The 17,931-nt window shown below is 31.6% G+C and overlaps 1 long non-coding RNA gene across 2 annotated transcripts in view; it reads left to right on the plus strand.

The window, feature by feature from the left end:
- The window catches only part of LOC147808323 (uncharacterized), a 68,563-nt gene that overhangs the window by 40,411 nt on the left and 10,221 nt on the right, over window positions 1-17,931 (plus strand). For both annotated transcript variants that reach the window (XR_015434862.1, XR_015434861.1), the window contains 2 exons: window positions 3,825-3,966; window positions 15,073-15,129. This is a non-coding gene — a long non-coding RNA (uncharacterized LOC147808323). The remainder of the gene's footprint in view (window positions 1-3,824; window positions 3,967-15,072; window positions 15,130-17,931) is intronic.

Raw genomic sequence — 17,931 nt, forward strand, 5'->3', positions numbered from 1 at the left:
CAAATGTAAAATGTAGTAAAAAAGAAAAGTGTGTAGTAAAAAAATATATAAATATATCAGTAAACTATAAAGTGAAATCGTCAAGTAAACTGAGCATAAATTAATGTTTGAAGTAAAGTAGAATATTAAGTATAAACTAAAGGGTAAAATGTTAATTAAACAAAAAGCACCTAAAATAAAACGTAACGTAAGAAATGTAAACAAAGAAACTAAAGAGTAGAGTAAAATATGAAGTAAAAGCGTAAAAAAGGCGCAAAATATAAAGTAATATGCATATAAAGTTGAAGGTATTAAGAGAAACACATTAGAGAACAATTTTTAATGTGAAGTAAATTCGTGAACTAAGCTTTAAAGAAATGCGTAAAATATAAAGTGGCAAGTAAAGTATAAAGCATAAAGTAAAGAAAATAAAGCAAAAAGTAAGTAGTTAAAGTAAAACTTATGATAATTTAATTGCAGCGTAAGATAAAATGTGAAACGTACAAAAATGTGAAGCAAAAAGTATAAAATTAAAATAAAGCGGAAAATGAAAAGTAAAGGGTAAAATATAAAAATACAAAGAGTATAATATAAAATAATGTGCAAAGTTATAGTAAAGCGTGAATATCCAGAGTAAAGTCAAATATGCATGAAATAAGATAAAAAGTGAGATAATTAATGCCTAAAAAAATGTCAATTATGCAGTAAAATAGCAGGTTAAGCTATTAGTGATGCGTATAAAAATTAATAAATTTAAGATTAAAGTAAAGTTTAAAATAAAGCCTAAATTAAATTTGTGTAAAATAGTACATTTTAATGTCATTTGAAGTGTGAAGCATAAAGAAAACTAAAGCGCAAAATATAAAATAAAAATATAGCTTATGTTTAGTGGAAAGAAAAAGTAAATAGGATGTAAAGTAGAAAGAAAAGAAAAATGGAAAATAAAAAGCATGTAATTCAAAGCGTAAACAAAATTTAAAACGTAATATAAATCGAGTAATATAAGAATAACGCAGAGTAAAAAGTAAAGCATAAAGTAAACTGTAGAATAAAGTGAAGCTCGGCAAATTAAAAGAAAATTATAGAGCATAAAAATAAAGTAAGGAGGGAAATATAAAGTATAGTGTAAAACATAATCCATTAACAAAAGTATAAAAAATGTAAAGTGTGAAACAAAGTACCATGAAAAATGTGTTAATTAAAGCATAACAATAGTACGAAAAAGTAAGAAATAAAAAAAAATGTGTGAAAGTAACGCTTTAGAAAAGTAACGCGTAAAGAAAAACAAAGTATTAAATATAAAATTAAGTAAAAAAAAAAAGTGTAAATTAAAGCATTAAGAAAAGTAAGGCGTAATGTAGAAAGAGCATTACGAGTAAAAGTAAGTAGAAGTAACGCGTAAAAAAGCAAATCTGTAGAAGAAAATTACAGATAAAAAAGAAAGTGAGTAAATTAAAGAATAATATAACTAATGCGAGAAAGTAAAAGTAATGAGTGAAGTATGGAATAAAGAAAGTAGAGCAACGCGTAATAAAGGTATGAGTAACGTATAACAAGAATTCCGTGTAGAAAAAAAATAACTCGTAAAATACGATTATGTCTAATAAATGAAACGCATAAGGAAAAGTATTGCATAAAACATAACACCTAAAATAAATTTAACGGGTAAATGTTAGGCAAAAAAGTTTAAATGCTCAAAGGTAGCCCATATTAAAAAAAAATGTATGTAAATTAAAACAAATTAATCGAAAATAAAACGTCAATGCAACGTTTAAAATTGAAAGCTAATTGTTTAATGTGTAAAAGTATCTATTACCCATAAAAGTAAAAATCTCGCATAAGAAAAGTAAATGCGATAAAGTAATGCATAAAAAAGATGAATTTAAAGCATAAGAATAAAAACACAGAAAAATAAAGCATAAAGAAAAGTAGAGAATAAAAATAGAAAGTAAGTTTAGTAAACTGTAAAAGTAAATTTGTAAAAACGCATAAAAAAAGCAATGCGTTAAAAAGTAAAGCAAAAAATGAAATAGATCAACGCGTCTAAGTACTGCACAACAAGAGAAATGTCTTGGAAATGTAAATTCTTAAAAGTAAAGCTTTACGAAAAGTAAAGCCTAAAATATTATGTGTTATAATAATGGCTTTTAGAAAACGCGTAAAAATAACGCTGAATAGAAGTAAACACGTGTAAAACACCAAAGAGTAATGCATAAGAAAAGTAATGTAAAATTAACATTAAAACAAATGTAGTCCACAAAAGTAAATTATAAAGAAATATACTAATAAGAAAAACGAAAATAATGTTGAAACAAAAATTGAAGATGTATAAGTAATGCATAAAGAAAAATAAAGTATACACTATAAAGGTAAAATGTTTAAATGTATAAAATAAAGCATCGAAAGAGTTACACGCATACGTAAAATTGAGACATAAAAGAATACGAGTAGAAATTGCACTTGAAAAGTATAGCGTAATATATAATTAAGCTTAAACCGAACGCATAAAGAATCTTATACAATCTGAAGTTAAATGTAGACAAAGTAAAGCATAAAAGGAAGTTATTATTAAAAATGAAAGCCTTTGCATAAAAGTAATGCGAAAAACATACACAGAAAAATAATCCATAAATGAAAAATACGCTTTAAAAATATAAGGGAAGTTTGACGGAAAGAATTAAAACTTCTGCATAAGAAAAGTAATAACAAGAGAAAATTGAATTCTGAATGGTAACGTTTTAAGAAAAGTAGAGCATGAAGTATAATAACGCGTTAAAGTAGCAGTAAAGAAAGAAAAATAATTAAGAAAATCAATTAAGTGAAAGCATAAAATATATTGTTCAGGTCTAAATAATAGCGCATGGATTAAGTAATAGAAAAAAACGAATGCGTACTAAAAAAACTGGTAAAAAATTAAAAGCGCCGAAAAGTAACGCGGTAAAAAGTCTAGAAAGTAATGTAAAAATTGTGTAATTCAAAACATAAGAAATCATAATGCGATCCGAAAAAACATAATACGAAAAATAAAGAATAAAAAGTAAGACGTAATGTATGTTAACGCTTAAAAAGTTACGATTAAATTGAGCTAATACGTGAAAGTTACAAGTAAAAATAAGGAGCATATAAGCAAAATAAATGCTTAAAATTGCTGCATGGCAAAAGTAAAAAATTAAAAAACTGAACGAGAAAATGTAACGCATGAAAAATATAACTCGTATTGTAGAATGACAGGTAAAAAGAGCGCCCTCCAAATGGAATTCATAAAAGAGGAATAAAATACAATTATAAAGTACTTTTTCCTTCATAAAACAAATATTTGTTCTTAAATGCGTAAAGTGTAATATCACATGGAAGATTTATTACTGAGCCCTGTCCCGCCCCCGAAAAGGGGCATCCAGGGGGTACTGATAGATTACAAGCATAACATAGAAAACTGTGCAAAGCACAGCATGAATTGCAACTTATAAAAACATTTAACAAGTTGATGAAAAATTACAGACATAAATGAAAAATTACGGATGAACAACCAATTTCCAATAGCAATATACAGACAGTAATTTACAGATGATTGGATCATATTAACAGTCGTAGGATCATATTAACAGTCGTTGGATCATATTAACAGTTTCAGTTTGTCGTAAATATTTACAGATGAATAGAAGTTCAATCCACAAAGATGTTTGGGGTGGATATAATTAATATCAGTGATGACACCTACAGATAAACATGTCACATCATTGGTATAAATTTATAGTAATTAGCAGGTGAAATGTCACGGATGAAAAAAAGTTCAATTATAAAAACAATCGTATGTTAAATTAACAGTGAATCATGAATATTTACAGATGAAAAGAACTCAATTCACAAAGACATTTGAAGTGGATGCAATTAGTAGCAATGAGAGTCCATGCAGATGTACCTGTTACATGAAAGATATAGCTGTGTCACTATCCCAGAAATCAAATACACTCTAGTCAAAGGATTCAGGTAAATTTATTTCAAAATGTCTCTTTATGATAAGTTCGATTCCCATGCTGATTTTTGGGATCATCCTGAGATTTTTGATAGTTTCTATAGTCGTATTAGATGGAAAGTATAAAGATCGCAGATCTTGAAAATTTTGGCATACGCATAGTATGTGCTCTAAATCCTCCAAGCACCCGCAGTTCTGGCATTGATCGGTTTTGTTGTGAAATCGTGATTGGTACGTGCCCTGGGTTCCGTGGTTTGTAAGACATTGGTTCAATTAAAAATTTGGATAAATTTTCCTATAGTTGACTTTTTTAATGAATTCATGGGTATGTCGTCCCTTATTATTAGTGTTATCCCATTGATTTTGCCAAAGTTGTAAGTTTTGTATAAAAATTTCTGTTTTTATTGTATTTTTAGGTTTGATATCACTTAAATCAATATGCTGTTTTTCGCAAGCTGATTTGGCCAGGCTATCAGCCTCCTCGTTACGACGAAAAACCGCGTGGGCCTTAATCCAAAATAAAGAAATATTATCGTTGATGTTGTCCTTAATCATGTGAGTCAAGAATTCCCTCTCCTCCGGACAACAGAGAGCCTGCAGTCCGGAAAGGGAGTCCGAAAAAATCTTAACCGGACTAGTTATATTGTTGTCGTTAACCCAATGAATCGACTGAAGGATTGCCCAAAGTTCTGCTTTAAATACTGTCGCGAAGTTGCTAAGTCTACATTTTTTGCTCTCTATGGGAAAACCCCAAAAATAGACCGTGTAGGCGCATCCCACTCTATGCTCATTGTTAAAAATCAATTTAGAACCGTCTGTGTATATTTCAATTCCTTTATCTGTTGGTAGTTCGAAACTAAAGTCTATTGTTTTTAATTCGGCTGGATGCTTTAGAGGTAGTTCAATTTTGTCTATAGGGTTGTCATTATGCGAAAATAGATTCGACATTTTTGATTCGGCTTCAATTGTTAGCTCAAGCGGGATTACTCCGGCTAAAACCTCTAACGCCGAGGATGAAGTCGTTCTGTAGGCCCTAGTAATATTTAGCAGCGGGATGCGCTCAATCTTTTTGATTCTATTTATAACCCTTACCTGTTTGCTATACCAAATCTCCGAGCCGTATGAGACAATTTTTCAAACACTGTTGAGATAAATATATTTTCGAATTTTCGGGCTAATCCCCCAGTCGATCCCTGAGCATCTCTTAAGTTTTGAATAAAATAGGGAAATTTTGTCATATAAATAGTCCAGATGTGGCAACCAGGAGAGCTGACAGTTTAATCGAAACCCAAGGTACGTAATGGTATCATTAATTGGGATACTATGATTATTTAGTTTAACAGTTGGCTTTCTACTCATTTTCTTTTGCTTTGGGAATACTAGGGCTTGTGTTTTCCCCGTACTGAACTGCAGGTGGTTAAAATCTGCCCATCTCTGGTATTTACCCAAAATTGCCGTGGCCCTTGGGCCAAGTCTGTTTACCACAGTCCCTGTGATCAGAACGAAAAAGTCATCTGGAAATGCCACCACGTGTTCGTTTTGTCCTCAGAAAGAATTTGATCAGCCACGGTTAGCCATAATATCGGGCCCATGCTGGAGCCCTGCGGTACCCCGCACGTCACTGCATGCTCGATGTCTCCATATGTGACTTTCTTATCATTTAGGAAGCTTCCAATAAGATTATGCAGATTTCCATTACAGTTTAGACTAATTAGTCTCTCCAGGACTTTTCTTCCATGATATGGTGTCAAAGGCCCCCTTGATATCCAAGGAGACCCCTAACGTATATTCCCCATGTGCTTTCGCATTGCTCACAATCTCTAGGACTCTTTTCATGGCCGTCGTGGTCGATCTCTCTTTGCGAAATCCATGTTGAGCATTGTTAAGTAGCTTGTTCGATTCTAGAAAGTACACCAGTCTGGTAGTCAGCAGCTTGTCTAGCACTTTCCCCCACACCGGGAGGAGGGAGATAGGCCTATATCCGTCTGGTTTAGATAGATCTTTCCCCGATTTCGGGATAAGTATGATTCTCGCTCTTTTCCAGATAGTCGGAAAGTGTGACAATTCGAGGCACTTATTCATCTGTTTCAACATGATGTTTGGCGCAGCTTCACGTAGAGCCTTTATTACTTCAGGAGGCAAGCCGTCCAAGCCTGGTGCTTTATTACCTTTAAGTTTAATTACGGCATGCCTGAGTTCCGTGGCCGTGAATGGCTGGTCCATGTTGCAGTTCTCAGTTTTAGGCAATAACTCGGGGTTCCTTGTGTCGAAGTGGTACTCGATTATAGCCTTTATTGTTTCGATTTTAGTTTCCGTGAATGTGCCATCTACATTCTTTATCTGTGCTATGCAGCCGGAGTAGGGGTCTTTATTCCTAGCACACTGATAAGGTTTCCCAAAACATTCCTGCGCTGTAATATTTTGCAAATATTCCCTTAGTGTGTTTCTCTTTTGTTGCAGTATTTGTTTCTTGTACAGGGCTTTTTCTCTCCTATATTCAATTAATCTGTATTGCCTCATTGTTGTATCTCTCTCTTTTTGAAATCGTCTGAGCTTCGCCCTCAATCTTTTGCGTTGTATAGCTAAATCTAGTGTGCACCATTTTGGACTTTTCTTCCCTTTTTGTTTCTTGCTGGTCCTGCAAATCTGAATAACTTCCGCTGTCATATCTTCCACCACCTTGTCAAGGCCGTCGATTGTATCTGTCATTCCCAATCTGTCCTCCCAATCTCGTGTCGACCTGTTGACCTTAATCAGAAAGTCGAATAAGTTGAGATCTTGATAATTTATTTAGTCAATCCCGATGATCGTTGTGTCGCCGTGCATTATTTCCATGATCAGCAACCTGTGGTCTCTCAGAGTTTCTCTGTCTTCGACTCTCCAGTTCTGTACATTCAGTTTCCCGGTATACAGAGTCAGGTCGATCCAACTTTTTCCAATTGTCGAGTTAAATGTTGGCGGTGAGTCCGGGTCATTTGCTATCTAATAAATAAATATTACATAATAATTATTATTGCATAGTAAATAATATTTATAATTAATATTACATAGTAAAATAAATATTACATAAGAGTCAAAATTTTAATAGCGGTAACACCCAAAATTCGATATCATAATTTTTACATTTTTTGCCGTTTTTTGAGAAGCATATATTATACAAAACAATAGCCCAAAACGATTTTTTTTCATTTAATTTATTTTACAAGATAACAAGATTAATTTATTTTACAAGACAATTAAATTTTAAAGCTCTTTTTAATTAAAAAATTAATATCTAAGGATAGAATGAATGGATTTTTAAAAAATGCATCTCATTTTACGCGGAAATAATTGAAGTTTTTGATAAAATAATTATAATAAAACAAATGTTTAAAAAATTTAATTTTTATTGCAAAATTAAGTTGTAAAATGAAAAACAAAAATGTTGTTAATGTCGTACAAAGTTCAAACAAAACCCATTTCAAAGTAAATTTTATTCTGAACAAAATGGCTTTTCAAAAAAAAATGGATCGCAATTCCATAAAAAGTTATAGCTTTTTTCGCGAAACGCTGCACCGCGGTGGGCTCTGCCACTCCACTCCGCTGATCGCTCAATTGCGCTGTATCAGTTAACTTGGAGGGAATTTCAAAACCTCAACTAAAGTTTCACAAAATAACAAACATTATATTAAATAATAAATACATGATTTATAATTTTAGGCGAATAATATTATGAATAAGTAGTTATTTATAATTTATGCGCTGATTACCTCACACGCTGCGCGTTTTTTCATGTTTATACTTGAATTGTAACGAGCGTTTGTTAAGGTAGTTCGGAGTGCTGATCTACGTGATAATAATTATCAAATAGGGTAAGTTTCAATTGTTACTTAACTTAGTAATATCAACTTTAATAATAATTAGTGTTTTTATAACATAAAATTACATTTCTAAGAAATACATTAATTGTAAGAATTTGATTTGTATATTTATCACGAAATTTAATTATAAACTTACAGATAAAATCAAGAAATGATGAACTATTGCTGCAACCCGCTGAACGAATTAAAGCATCGAAGTGTCTACAAAAATGTTAAGCTTCTCATGGCGAAGGGGCATGCGATGGTATTGGTGGGACGGTGAATAGGGAAGCAAGAAAGAGTAGTTTGCTAACACAAAATATAACAACACCTAAAGAATTGTTCGATTGGGCATGTAAATTTTTCGATAATATTCAGTTTGACTTCTGCAAAAAACTGAACTTGAGAATGAAAAAAAAAAATTGGAAACAAGATCTAAGAAAGCTTCAACAATTTATGGAACTAAAGAATACCATACTTATTTAGTTGAAAATTTTGAAACTCTCAAATGTAAAATATATTCTTCTAGTTCCAAGTTTGAGCTCAAAAAAATATGTAAATAAATTATAAATAACTAATTATTCATAATATTATTCACCTAAAATTATAAATTATATATTTATTATTTAATATAATGTTTGTTATTTTGTGAAACTTTAGTTGAGGTTTTTAAATTCCCTCCAAGTTAACTGATACAGCGCAATTGAGCGATCAGCGGAGTGGAGTGGCAGAGCCCACCGCGGTGCAGCGTTCCGCGAAAAAAGCTATAACTTTTTATGGAATTGCGATCCATTTTTTTTTGAAAAGCCATTTTGTTCAGAATAAAATTTACTTTGAAATGGGTTTTGTTTGAACTTTGTACGACATTAACAACATTTTTGTTTTTCATTTTACAACTTAATTTTGCAATAAAACTTAAATTTTTTAAACATTTGTTTTATTATAATTATTTTATCAAAAACTTCAATTATTTCCGCGTGAAATGAGATACATTTTTTTAAAATCCATTCATTCTGTCCTTAGATATTTATTTTTTAATTAAAAAGAGCTTTAAATTTCAATTGTTAATATCTTGTAAAATAAATTAAATGAAAAAGAAATCGTTTTGGGCTATTGTTTTGTATAATATATACTTTTTAAAAAACAACAAAAAATGTAAAAATTATGATATCGAATTTTGGGTGTTACCGCTATTAAAATTTTGACTCATAAATAAATGCTTAAAATTACTGCATAGCAAAGAAAAAAGCGTAAAAGTAACAAATAACAAAACTAAACGCGAAAATATAACGCATAATAAAATTTTACTCGTAATTTACTAAAACCGGTAAAATTAGCGCGTATGCAATGCAAATGTAGGCAATAATGAGGGTTAAGTGAAAATTTAATATCGCGTGGAAGAAAAAGTTGCTTAACTATAAAAAGCGTGTTAACTATAATAGCGCATTAAATTAAAAATATCAAGAGAATTGTAAGCGTGTGACACATAATAATTCTTTATACTTTTTTTTGCGAAATTTTATTTTAAACTTAAAAGTAACGCAAAAAGTATTGTAGAGTTTAAAATTAGTAATAGATAAAAAATGTACGAGTAAGCGAAACGCGTTAAAATAAAGCATAAATGGTTATTGCGGATATTGTGAAGAATAGAAAAATAATAATGCATAAATAGAACTAACGCGTAAAATAATAACGTAAAATTATTAAGAGAAAAGAAAAAACATGATAAAAATAAATACGTAAAATGACCCATTATAGAAAAAACTCGTAAATGTTACGTAAAAAGAATGTAACGCATAAGAACTAGTAATTCATAAATATTGAGTAACTTGAATAAAGCTTGAAATAAAATACAACGCGTAAAAGGTATATTCGCGCATATGGAAAGTAAAACTACGTGATAAGAAAAGAAAGGGGAAAAGATAGCAACTTGGAGAACAAGAGTAACACGAAAAAGTATGTAATAAAAACATTGTGTAAACTAAAGTTAAAGTAACGCATAAAAATTTAAACGTGTAAAAGAAACATATGAAGAAATGTGTAAAATATAAAATAAACTTAAAGCATAAAGAAAAATAACGCTTAAACGCAGAAGTAACACATGTGAAAAGAAAACGCGTAAAATATACGAAGACTAAAGTAAAGGTGTACAGCAATAGTAAAAATAAGACAAAGTAAATATAAGATATAACGAAAAGTAAATGCAAGATATAACGAAAAGCTACGTGTATAAAGCGCAAAAGCCCAAGGTCAAGAAAACTGAGATAGACATAGTAGGCCTTGGCCCTCCATGGGCTGTCGCGCCACTGAGTTTAGTATAAAGCGCAAAAGTACCTCGTAATTAAAATTCAGGCGTAAAGAAAAAGTAAAACATAAGAAGAATAAGATGTATAATTTAAGAAAAAAGCGCATAATCGTAAACCATAAGGAAAAAAACATTTAAAAACAACTCGTAAAAGTAGAATTAGCGTATGTATAAAATAAACGCATAAGATATAAAGCGTGAAAGTAGTTGAAACTCATAAGAAAAGTAAAAGATAAAGTAACGCATAGCGAAAAGGAAAATTTAATCATGAAGGAATATAACGCATACATATATTAACGCGTGGAGGTAACCCATGAATAGAACGGACGCGTAAAATTTAACAAGCGTAAAAGTAACAGAAAAAGGACGAAGTAATTAATCATAAAAATAACCGCAAAATAAAAGTAAATGCGTAAAAGTAACGAATAACGAAATTCGTGAGGAAAAGAAAGGCATGAAAATCCTGAACACTTTAAAGTTACGAATAAGAAAAGTAGAGAATGAAGAAAAATAGAGTTTAATATGTGGAAACACGTAAAAGCAATTCGTAATATATAATAACGAAAACAGTAAGGTTTATTAATAGAGATCATGCCCAAAAGCAACAAATAACGCATAAACGAAGTAAATGATGCCTAAAGTAACTGCATAATAAAAGTTATGGCGTGAAAATGATCGCGTAGAAATCAGGCATAAGAATACAGGGTGCGTAGCGTTTGTAAAAAGTACTTAAAGGTGCTTTTTTGGGGATTTCGTTTTTAAAAGCTTTTAAAGGTGCTTTTTTCAGCTGGCGTTTTTAAAAAGTGCTTTTTTTCCGAAATTTTTTTTCTTCTTCCTTCAGTGATATCTGGTGGATCCCATGCATTTCACGAAAAATGGGGAGTTTGCTACGTAATCATTCATGCGGACTTCATGTCGTACCCACGTTATGACTTGTGCATGCGCGCACACTTTAAACCGAAACCCGAGTGCTCCAATTCGGATAAAGAATATCAGATCCTTATGAAATGTTTTTCTTTTTAATTTATTTTAATTTTGTTCTTGTTTATTTTATTTTACTTCTAACACTTTTTTTTGACGTAGGGGGTAAGGGTACTTTTGTTCTGAGTTCAGGATCAAGTTGAATTCACTCGGTGATGTGGGAAAGTACTGATTGTTTCGATTTACGCCCGTTTTTTTTTGGTTTTTTTTTAATGCTAAAACTGTTTATAAAAAGTTTTTGTTTTTCAATAATTTCATTGATTGAATATGAATTTTTTGAGTGCTTAAAAATTTTTGTAAAGTGCTTGAAAAGTTTTTAAAAAGTGCTTATTTCTGATTCAAAGATTTGGCTACGCACCCTGGCAATAGTAAAGTGTCTAATATAAAGTATAGTAGTGTGTATTTTAAGCAAAAAGAAAAAGCGTAAAATTGAATGAAACCCATAAAAAAGTAAACGCCTGAAAGTAAAGCTCGAACGAAAATGAAAGCGTAAAAGATTGTATCGAGTAAAATATATATCAATATGAAAAAGTAAAAGTGATACGCAAGAAAAAAAACTCGTTTAACTAATACATCAAGAAAAAATGGAATCTAAAGTAAAATGTGTGTAAGCATAAAGAAAAGCAACGTCCCAAAATATTAGTAATTCATAATAAAAGTAAACGTTTAAAGGTATTGCAAAAAGAAAAGTAAAAATCTGTTTAATACCACATAAGGAAATATAACGCAAAAAATTTAAATCTTGAAGTAAAAGTAACACATGCAAAGTAAATGCTTAAATGTAAGCATAAAGAAAAGCAAACATAACGCGCTTAAAGTTAAGGTAACGCATAAAGTAAAAACGTAAAATATAATTTCGCGTAAATGTAACACATAAGAAAAGCAAATGCATAAAAGCTATGTATAAGAAAGAAAAATTAGTAAAAGAAATGTAACCCATCAAATACAAAAACGCTTAAAAATAGTGTATGACCTGTTTACGTTTGAAAGTTAAAATAACGTTTGCGAAAAGTAAAATGAGAAATAACGCATAAAAAATAAACAGATAAAAGTATCGCATACAAGAAACTGACGTGAAACATATAGTTAAAAATATTTAAAATAAAGCATCGAAAAAGTAAAAGTAATGGAGAAGAAACGAAAGAAAGGCTTGGTGAAGCAAAGCGTGAAAAAGTAATACATAAGAAAAAAATCCAAAACAAAAGGAAATCATAAAAGTTAAAGTGTGAAATATAAAGTAAAAACTGCAATTTAAATCGCAAAAAAATAATGCGTTAAAGTAACGCATTAAAAAATTCAAGAGATAATAAAAACGCTCAAATGTAACACATAAATAGAACTAATGCATGAAAGAAACAAGAATAAGAAAAAGTAACACGAAAGGAAAATAAACGCGTAAAATTACTGCTTAGTAAAATTAAATGTAGGAAAGGTAAACGCGAAAGAGCAACGCATAATGGAAAGTAACTCATAATTTACAACAATGTATAAGAGGAACTCGTGTGGCATGCAAATAAAACGCATAAGAAAAGTAACGCATGAAATATAACTACGCGTAAGAGTAACAAGTGCAAAAATTTTATCATGAAATTAATACATAAGTAAAGTAACGCATAAGGAAACACAATGTAATGCAAGAGAACAAAAATTAGCACTTAAAGGAAAGTAAAATATAGGTGAATTGAGTATAAAGAGAAGTAAAGAGTAAAAATGATGCGAAAATTGTGTAAAAGTAACTTGTAAAAATATATGCTCAGAAAAATAATGCATAAGGTAAAAAATTAAAGGAAGTTTTGGCGAAAATAATCGAAAAAACTGCATTAACACTGTAGAATAGCAAATTCTCAAAGGTAACTTAGTAAGAAAAGTAAGGAGCAAAATATAATAACGCGTTAAAGTAAAACATATGAAAAGTGACAAATATAAGTAGCGCATTAGAAAAGTACCCGCGTTTTTTCTAAAGGACGTTTGCCGGAAAGAATGAAAACTACAGCACAAGTAAAGTAAAACTAAGTCAAAATAAAGTGATCGTGTAAATTGTAAAGAATAAGAAGGGAATACTAACTCGTAAATAGATCTAACGCACTAATAAAATTTAAGCATAAGAAAGATTCGCGCAAAATAAAATATAATGTGTAAAAGTGAAAATAAGTTATAAAAAAAAATAAAATGATACGAAAAGTAGCGTGTAAAGATAGTAACGCTTAAAACAGAGTAACTCATAAAACACATAACAAAAGTGTGAGCTAAAGTAACATATAAAGAAAAGTAGAGAATAAAATATCAAATAATACGTGTCCAAATTAAAGCAGAAAAAAAAAAGAATTATAGAAGTAAACGTGCCAAAATATCATATAAAATATTAATTAAAACGTAGCACATAAAAAAGAATAAAAGAAACGTTATGTATAACAAAGTAAATACATAAATATAAGAAATAAAACTAGCAAATTTATGCAAAAATAAAAAAAGGAAAGTTACGCCAGAAATATAACAACGAGTGAGTGTAACGCGTGCGAAAATTAACGCGTAAAATTGATGCAAAAGTAACTCACAAAGAAAAGTAGGGTATAAAGTAATATGTGGGTATACTGAAGCTTAAAAAAAAGTAATGCTTAAAAATGATGCAAAGAAGTTATCGAAGAAGCTCTAATTTTCACTTTTTCTGAAGTAATCTAATTTTAGAATTTCATTTTATGTAACTCTTCAAGAGAATAGTACAATAGATATTCATTTTATGAAATTTTGAGAAGAATATTATTAAGAAATCTTTGCAGTTTTTCTGAAATGCCTAAAACTCTTGAACTCGGAAACACATAAAAGCAATTTTTGTCCAAATTGTTTCGCTCTCCAAAATTTTATTTAAAGTTTGAAATTGTTTCAAGAGTAATTCTTTCAAATTATAATATTTTCTTTAAAAAAAAGCAACTTGCAATTATTATGTGATTTAAATGACATACGTAAACATTGCTCGCATTCTGCCTGGCCCTGGTCTATAAATATAAGCAAATTAAAAAAAACCCATCCCCTTTATGTCTGTATCGTATCTACCACTACAAAATTACAACTACAATTCACTAGTACATATATAAGACATGTTAACTCGTCTTTATGCATCACCTCCTAGAAGAAGGAAGGCCTCAGCACGGATCAATTTAGTAGTCTGATCTAACGCAGTTAACTGCGCAGTAGATGAAAAATAAGAATGAAATCATTTCGTTAAGGGTACTAAGCTGCGCAGTGGTTGAAAATACGAAATATGTCATTACGTTTGGACTTCTAAAGGATATTTATGGAAACCCGTGCTGAGGCCTGCTCTTATTTAGGAGGTGTTGCTCTATGTCGGGGTACCTTTTCATAGATGAAAGTTGACATGGACGATAACAGCTTCTTTCCCCACATTGGTGACCCGGACGTGATGAGAACGCACCTACCTGAGCAGCAACGCCCACTTAGATATGAACAGGCCTATCTTGACAGTAACGCCCACTTCGATTGATGGTCCACATTGAACAGTTGACTTGCTACTTGTGACTGCAACATTATCCACCTCTTCGTACTGTTGCTACTGAGTTTCGTCACACGCAACGTCAACCTGCAATCACCCGACTGCTAAAAGCAGCACAGGAGCGACTACGACCATGATCTTAATACAGCTCTCATGACTAATGTTCAAAACCCGGTGACTTTAATGCAGTACTCCCGGTCTGTCACAAATACAGCAACTAGTGTTATCGAATTCTATCACAGCTATAATTCTGGTGGGGGAGTACTGTAGCGTATCTACCACTACAAAATTACAACTATAATTCACTAGTATATATGACATGTTAACTCCACGCTATGTCGGGGTACCTTTTCATAGATGACAGTTGACATGGAATATAACAACTCCTTTGCTCACATGTCCTTAAGTAATGTTTGGATGCACCCTTTTATCTTGTTGCAAAGATATTTATATAATTTTAATCAATATGTGGTATTTTTTTTTTCAGCTTTCGAAATCTTTAGGAAACATAAGTCTAACCAAGTGACATCATAGTTTTTTAAAGGTAAGTCATATAAACACTCAAAGGATTTAATAATCTTCGTGTTCACTATATTAATAGTAACTAATTAATATTAATCACTTACTATACTTAAATCAAAATGCATTCAGAAATTAGCCTAAACATTATATTTGTCACAAACTCAAACAATAAAGCAATCGTTTTCGTTCAGAACGGTTAGACACCTTCTAATTGCATTAAAACCTCTTTTTTGAAAGTTTTTATTTCGGTCAAAGGTTCTTTTTTGAAAGATTTTTATTTCGGAGTTAAGCATAAAATAAAGCTAAAATTAAAATTTTATTTAGTAATGCAGTAAATATAATGCTAAGCAAAGCGAAAACTTAAAAAAATTATGTAGTGTAAAGCGCAAAATATATAAAGTAAAAAGTTAAATATTTAGTAAAGTAGGAAGTTTGTAAGCTAAATAAAAAAACGTAAGATAAAAAGAAGAAATTATATTAGAGAATAAGAGTTGCTCAAACTTAAGTATCAGTTAAAGTAAAAGCGTAAAGTAATATAAGCATAAATATAAAGTGTTACGTAAAGAGTAAGATATTAAGTAAATTTAAAAATGAAGTAAAGTAAACTATAGCATCAAATATAAAGTAAAGCTTGAAACACAAAGTAAAATTGTGTGTAAAAGTGTAAGGGAAAAAAAACAATCTAAATATAGCTGAAAATTATCATTAAAATAAAAAATATATTATAACGGAAAGAAAAGCGTTTGATATGAAGACAAGTTTAAAGAAAAAATATAAAATATTGTGTGAACTAAAACGTTAATTATTGTATAAGGTAAAGTGAAACGTGAAGTATAAAGTGAAATCTGAAGTAAAATATAAATTACGCAGTATATCACCAAATTTATTGTTAAGTATAAAGTAAAGATTAATATATAAAGTAAAAAGCAAAATATGAAATAAAAAGCAAAGTATTTTATAGAATAATTTAAAGCGTAACATATCAAGTAAAACGTAAAATAAGAAATTAGCGAAGTAAAAAAGAAAAGTAAAGCATAAAATACGAAGTGAAGCATAAAGTAAAAATGTGGTAAAATGCCAAAATATAAATAAAAGAAATAGGTAAAGCGGAAAGTCGAAAATATAGCAGAAAGTACAATCAAATGTAAAATGTAGTAAATAGAAAAGTGTATAGTAAAGAAGATATCTAAATATATCAGTAAACTAAAGTGAAATCGTCAAGAAAACTAAGTCTAAAAAAATGTTTGTCAGTAGAATATAAAGTATAAACTAAAGGGTAAAGTGCGGAAAAAGCACATCAAATAAAACGTAGCGTAAAAAATGTAAACTAAAGAGCATGGTAAAATATAAAGTAAAAGCGTAAAAAAGGCGAAAAATATAAAATAAAGTAATATGCTTACAAAGTTGAAAGTATTAAGAGAAACATATTAAAGAACAAATTTGAATGTGAAGTAAATTCGTAAACTAAGCTTAAAAAAATAAGTAAAATAAACTGCTGTTTGTAGAAAATGCAACACCATGAAGGAATCATCAGAATCAAATGAAATTCGCAGCAAATGTCAATTATAGGATATTATGCAAATTAATAAAGTTTCAGAGCCATCGCGCGTGCGTGGCGCGCGCAGCGCCCTCTGAATTGATGCTGAAAGCGTATAAATAAAGTGCTGTAGCGGGACGTTGAAAATAGTCTATGATTATTTGTTAGTGGCAAACGTTTAGTGAGACCTGAGTATGCCTCCACGACGGAAGAATAAGAAATTCAAGCAACTTACGGAGTTTGAACGAGGGAGGATAATCGGCCTTCGAGAAGAAGGATTTTCCTATAGCGCAATAGCAGCTCGTATGCAGCGGAACAGTTCCACAGTGATGCGAGTTTGGAAGCAGTGGACCGACGAGCACCGAACAACTCGAAAAACAGGCACTGGACGACAGAAGGTGACGTCAGAGCGCGATGATCGACACCTGCTCCGCATGGCGGTGAATGATCGCACAGCTTCCTCCAGGCAGCTGGCAGCACATTGGTCTACTGCTACAGGTGTACAATTGTCGGCTTCGTCAATTCGTCGTCGTCTGCTGCGCCGTGGATTGCGTGCAAGGGTGCCATTATACAGGATTCCCCTCACGGCGGATCATCGACGGCTGCGTCGGCAGTGGGCTCTTGAGCACAGAGACTGGCGAGCTGATTGGCACCAAGTTGTCTTTTCAGATGAATCACGCTTCAATTTGTGGACCCATGATGGCCGTGTTCGTGTTAGACGTTATGCCGGTCAACGCTGCCTTCCTGAGTGTATTATTGAACGACATAGTGGTCGAACACCCGGAGTTATGGTCTGGGGTGCGATTTCGTATCATGGACAATCCAATTTGAAACGAATTGAGGGTAATCTCAATAGCAACAGATACGTCCGTGAAGTGCTACAGCCCGAAGTCGTTCCTTTCCTTCAAGGCATCCCTGGAGCTATCTTTCAGCAGGATAATGCACGCCCACATGTTGCGCGGACTGTTAGAGACTTCTGTTCAGCACAACGCATGCAACTTCTTCCTCGGCCTGCTTATTCGCCGGATATGTCGCCTATTGAGCACGTGTGGGATATGGTTGGTCGGCGTCTCACTCGTGATCCGCGTCCTGCAGTTTCCAAAGACGAACTTTGGTTGCGCATACAAGCGATATGGAATTCTCTTCCTCAAGCAGATATTCAACATCTGTTTGACTCCATGCCACGTCGTATAGCAGCACTTATTGCAGCGCGTGGTGGCTGCACCAAATACTGATTTCGGACGCTTAATTTGTTTCTTTTGTTTTGAAAATTTCATCATTTATTTG

This window comes from Parasteatoda tepidariorum, chromosome 6 (genome assembly GCF_982258835.1).
Source record: "Parasteatoda tepidariorum strain Cologne lab strain chromosome 6, Ptep-v5.0, whole genome shotgun sequence".
NCBI classification, from domain to species: domain Eukaryota; kingdom Metazoa; phylum Arthropoda; class Arachnida; order Araneae; family Theridiidae; genus Parasteatoda; species Parasteatoda tepidariorum.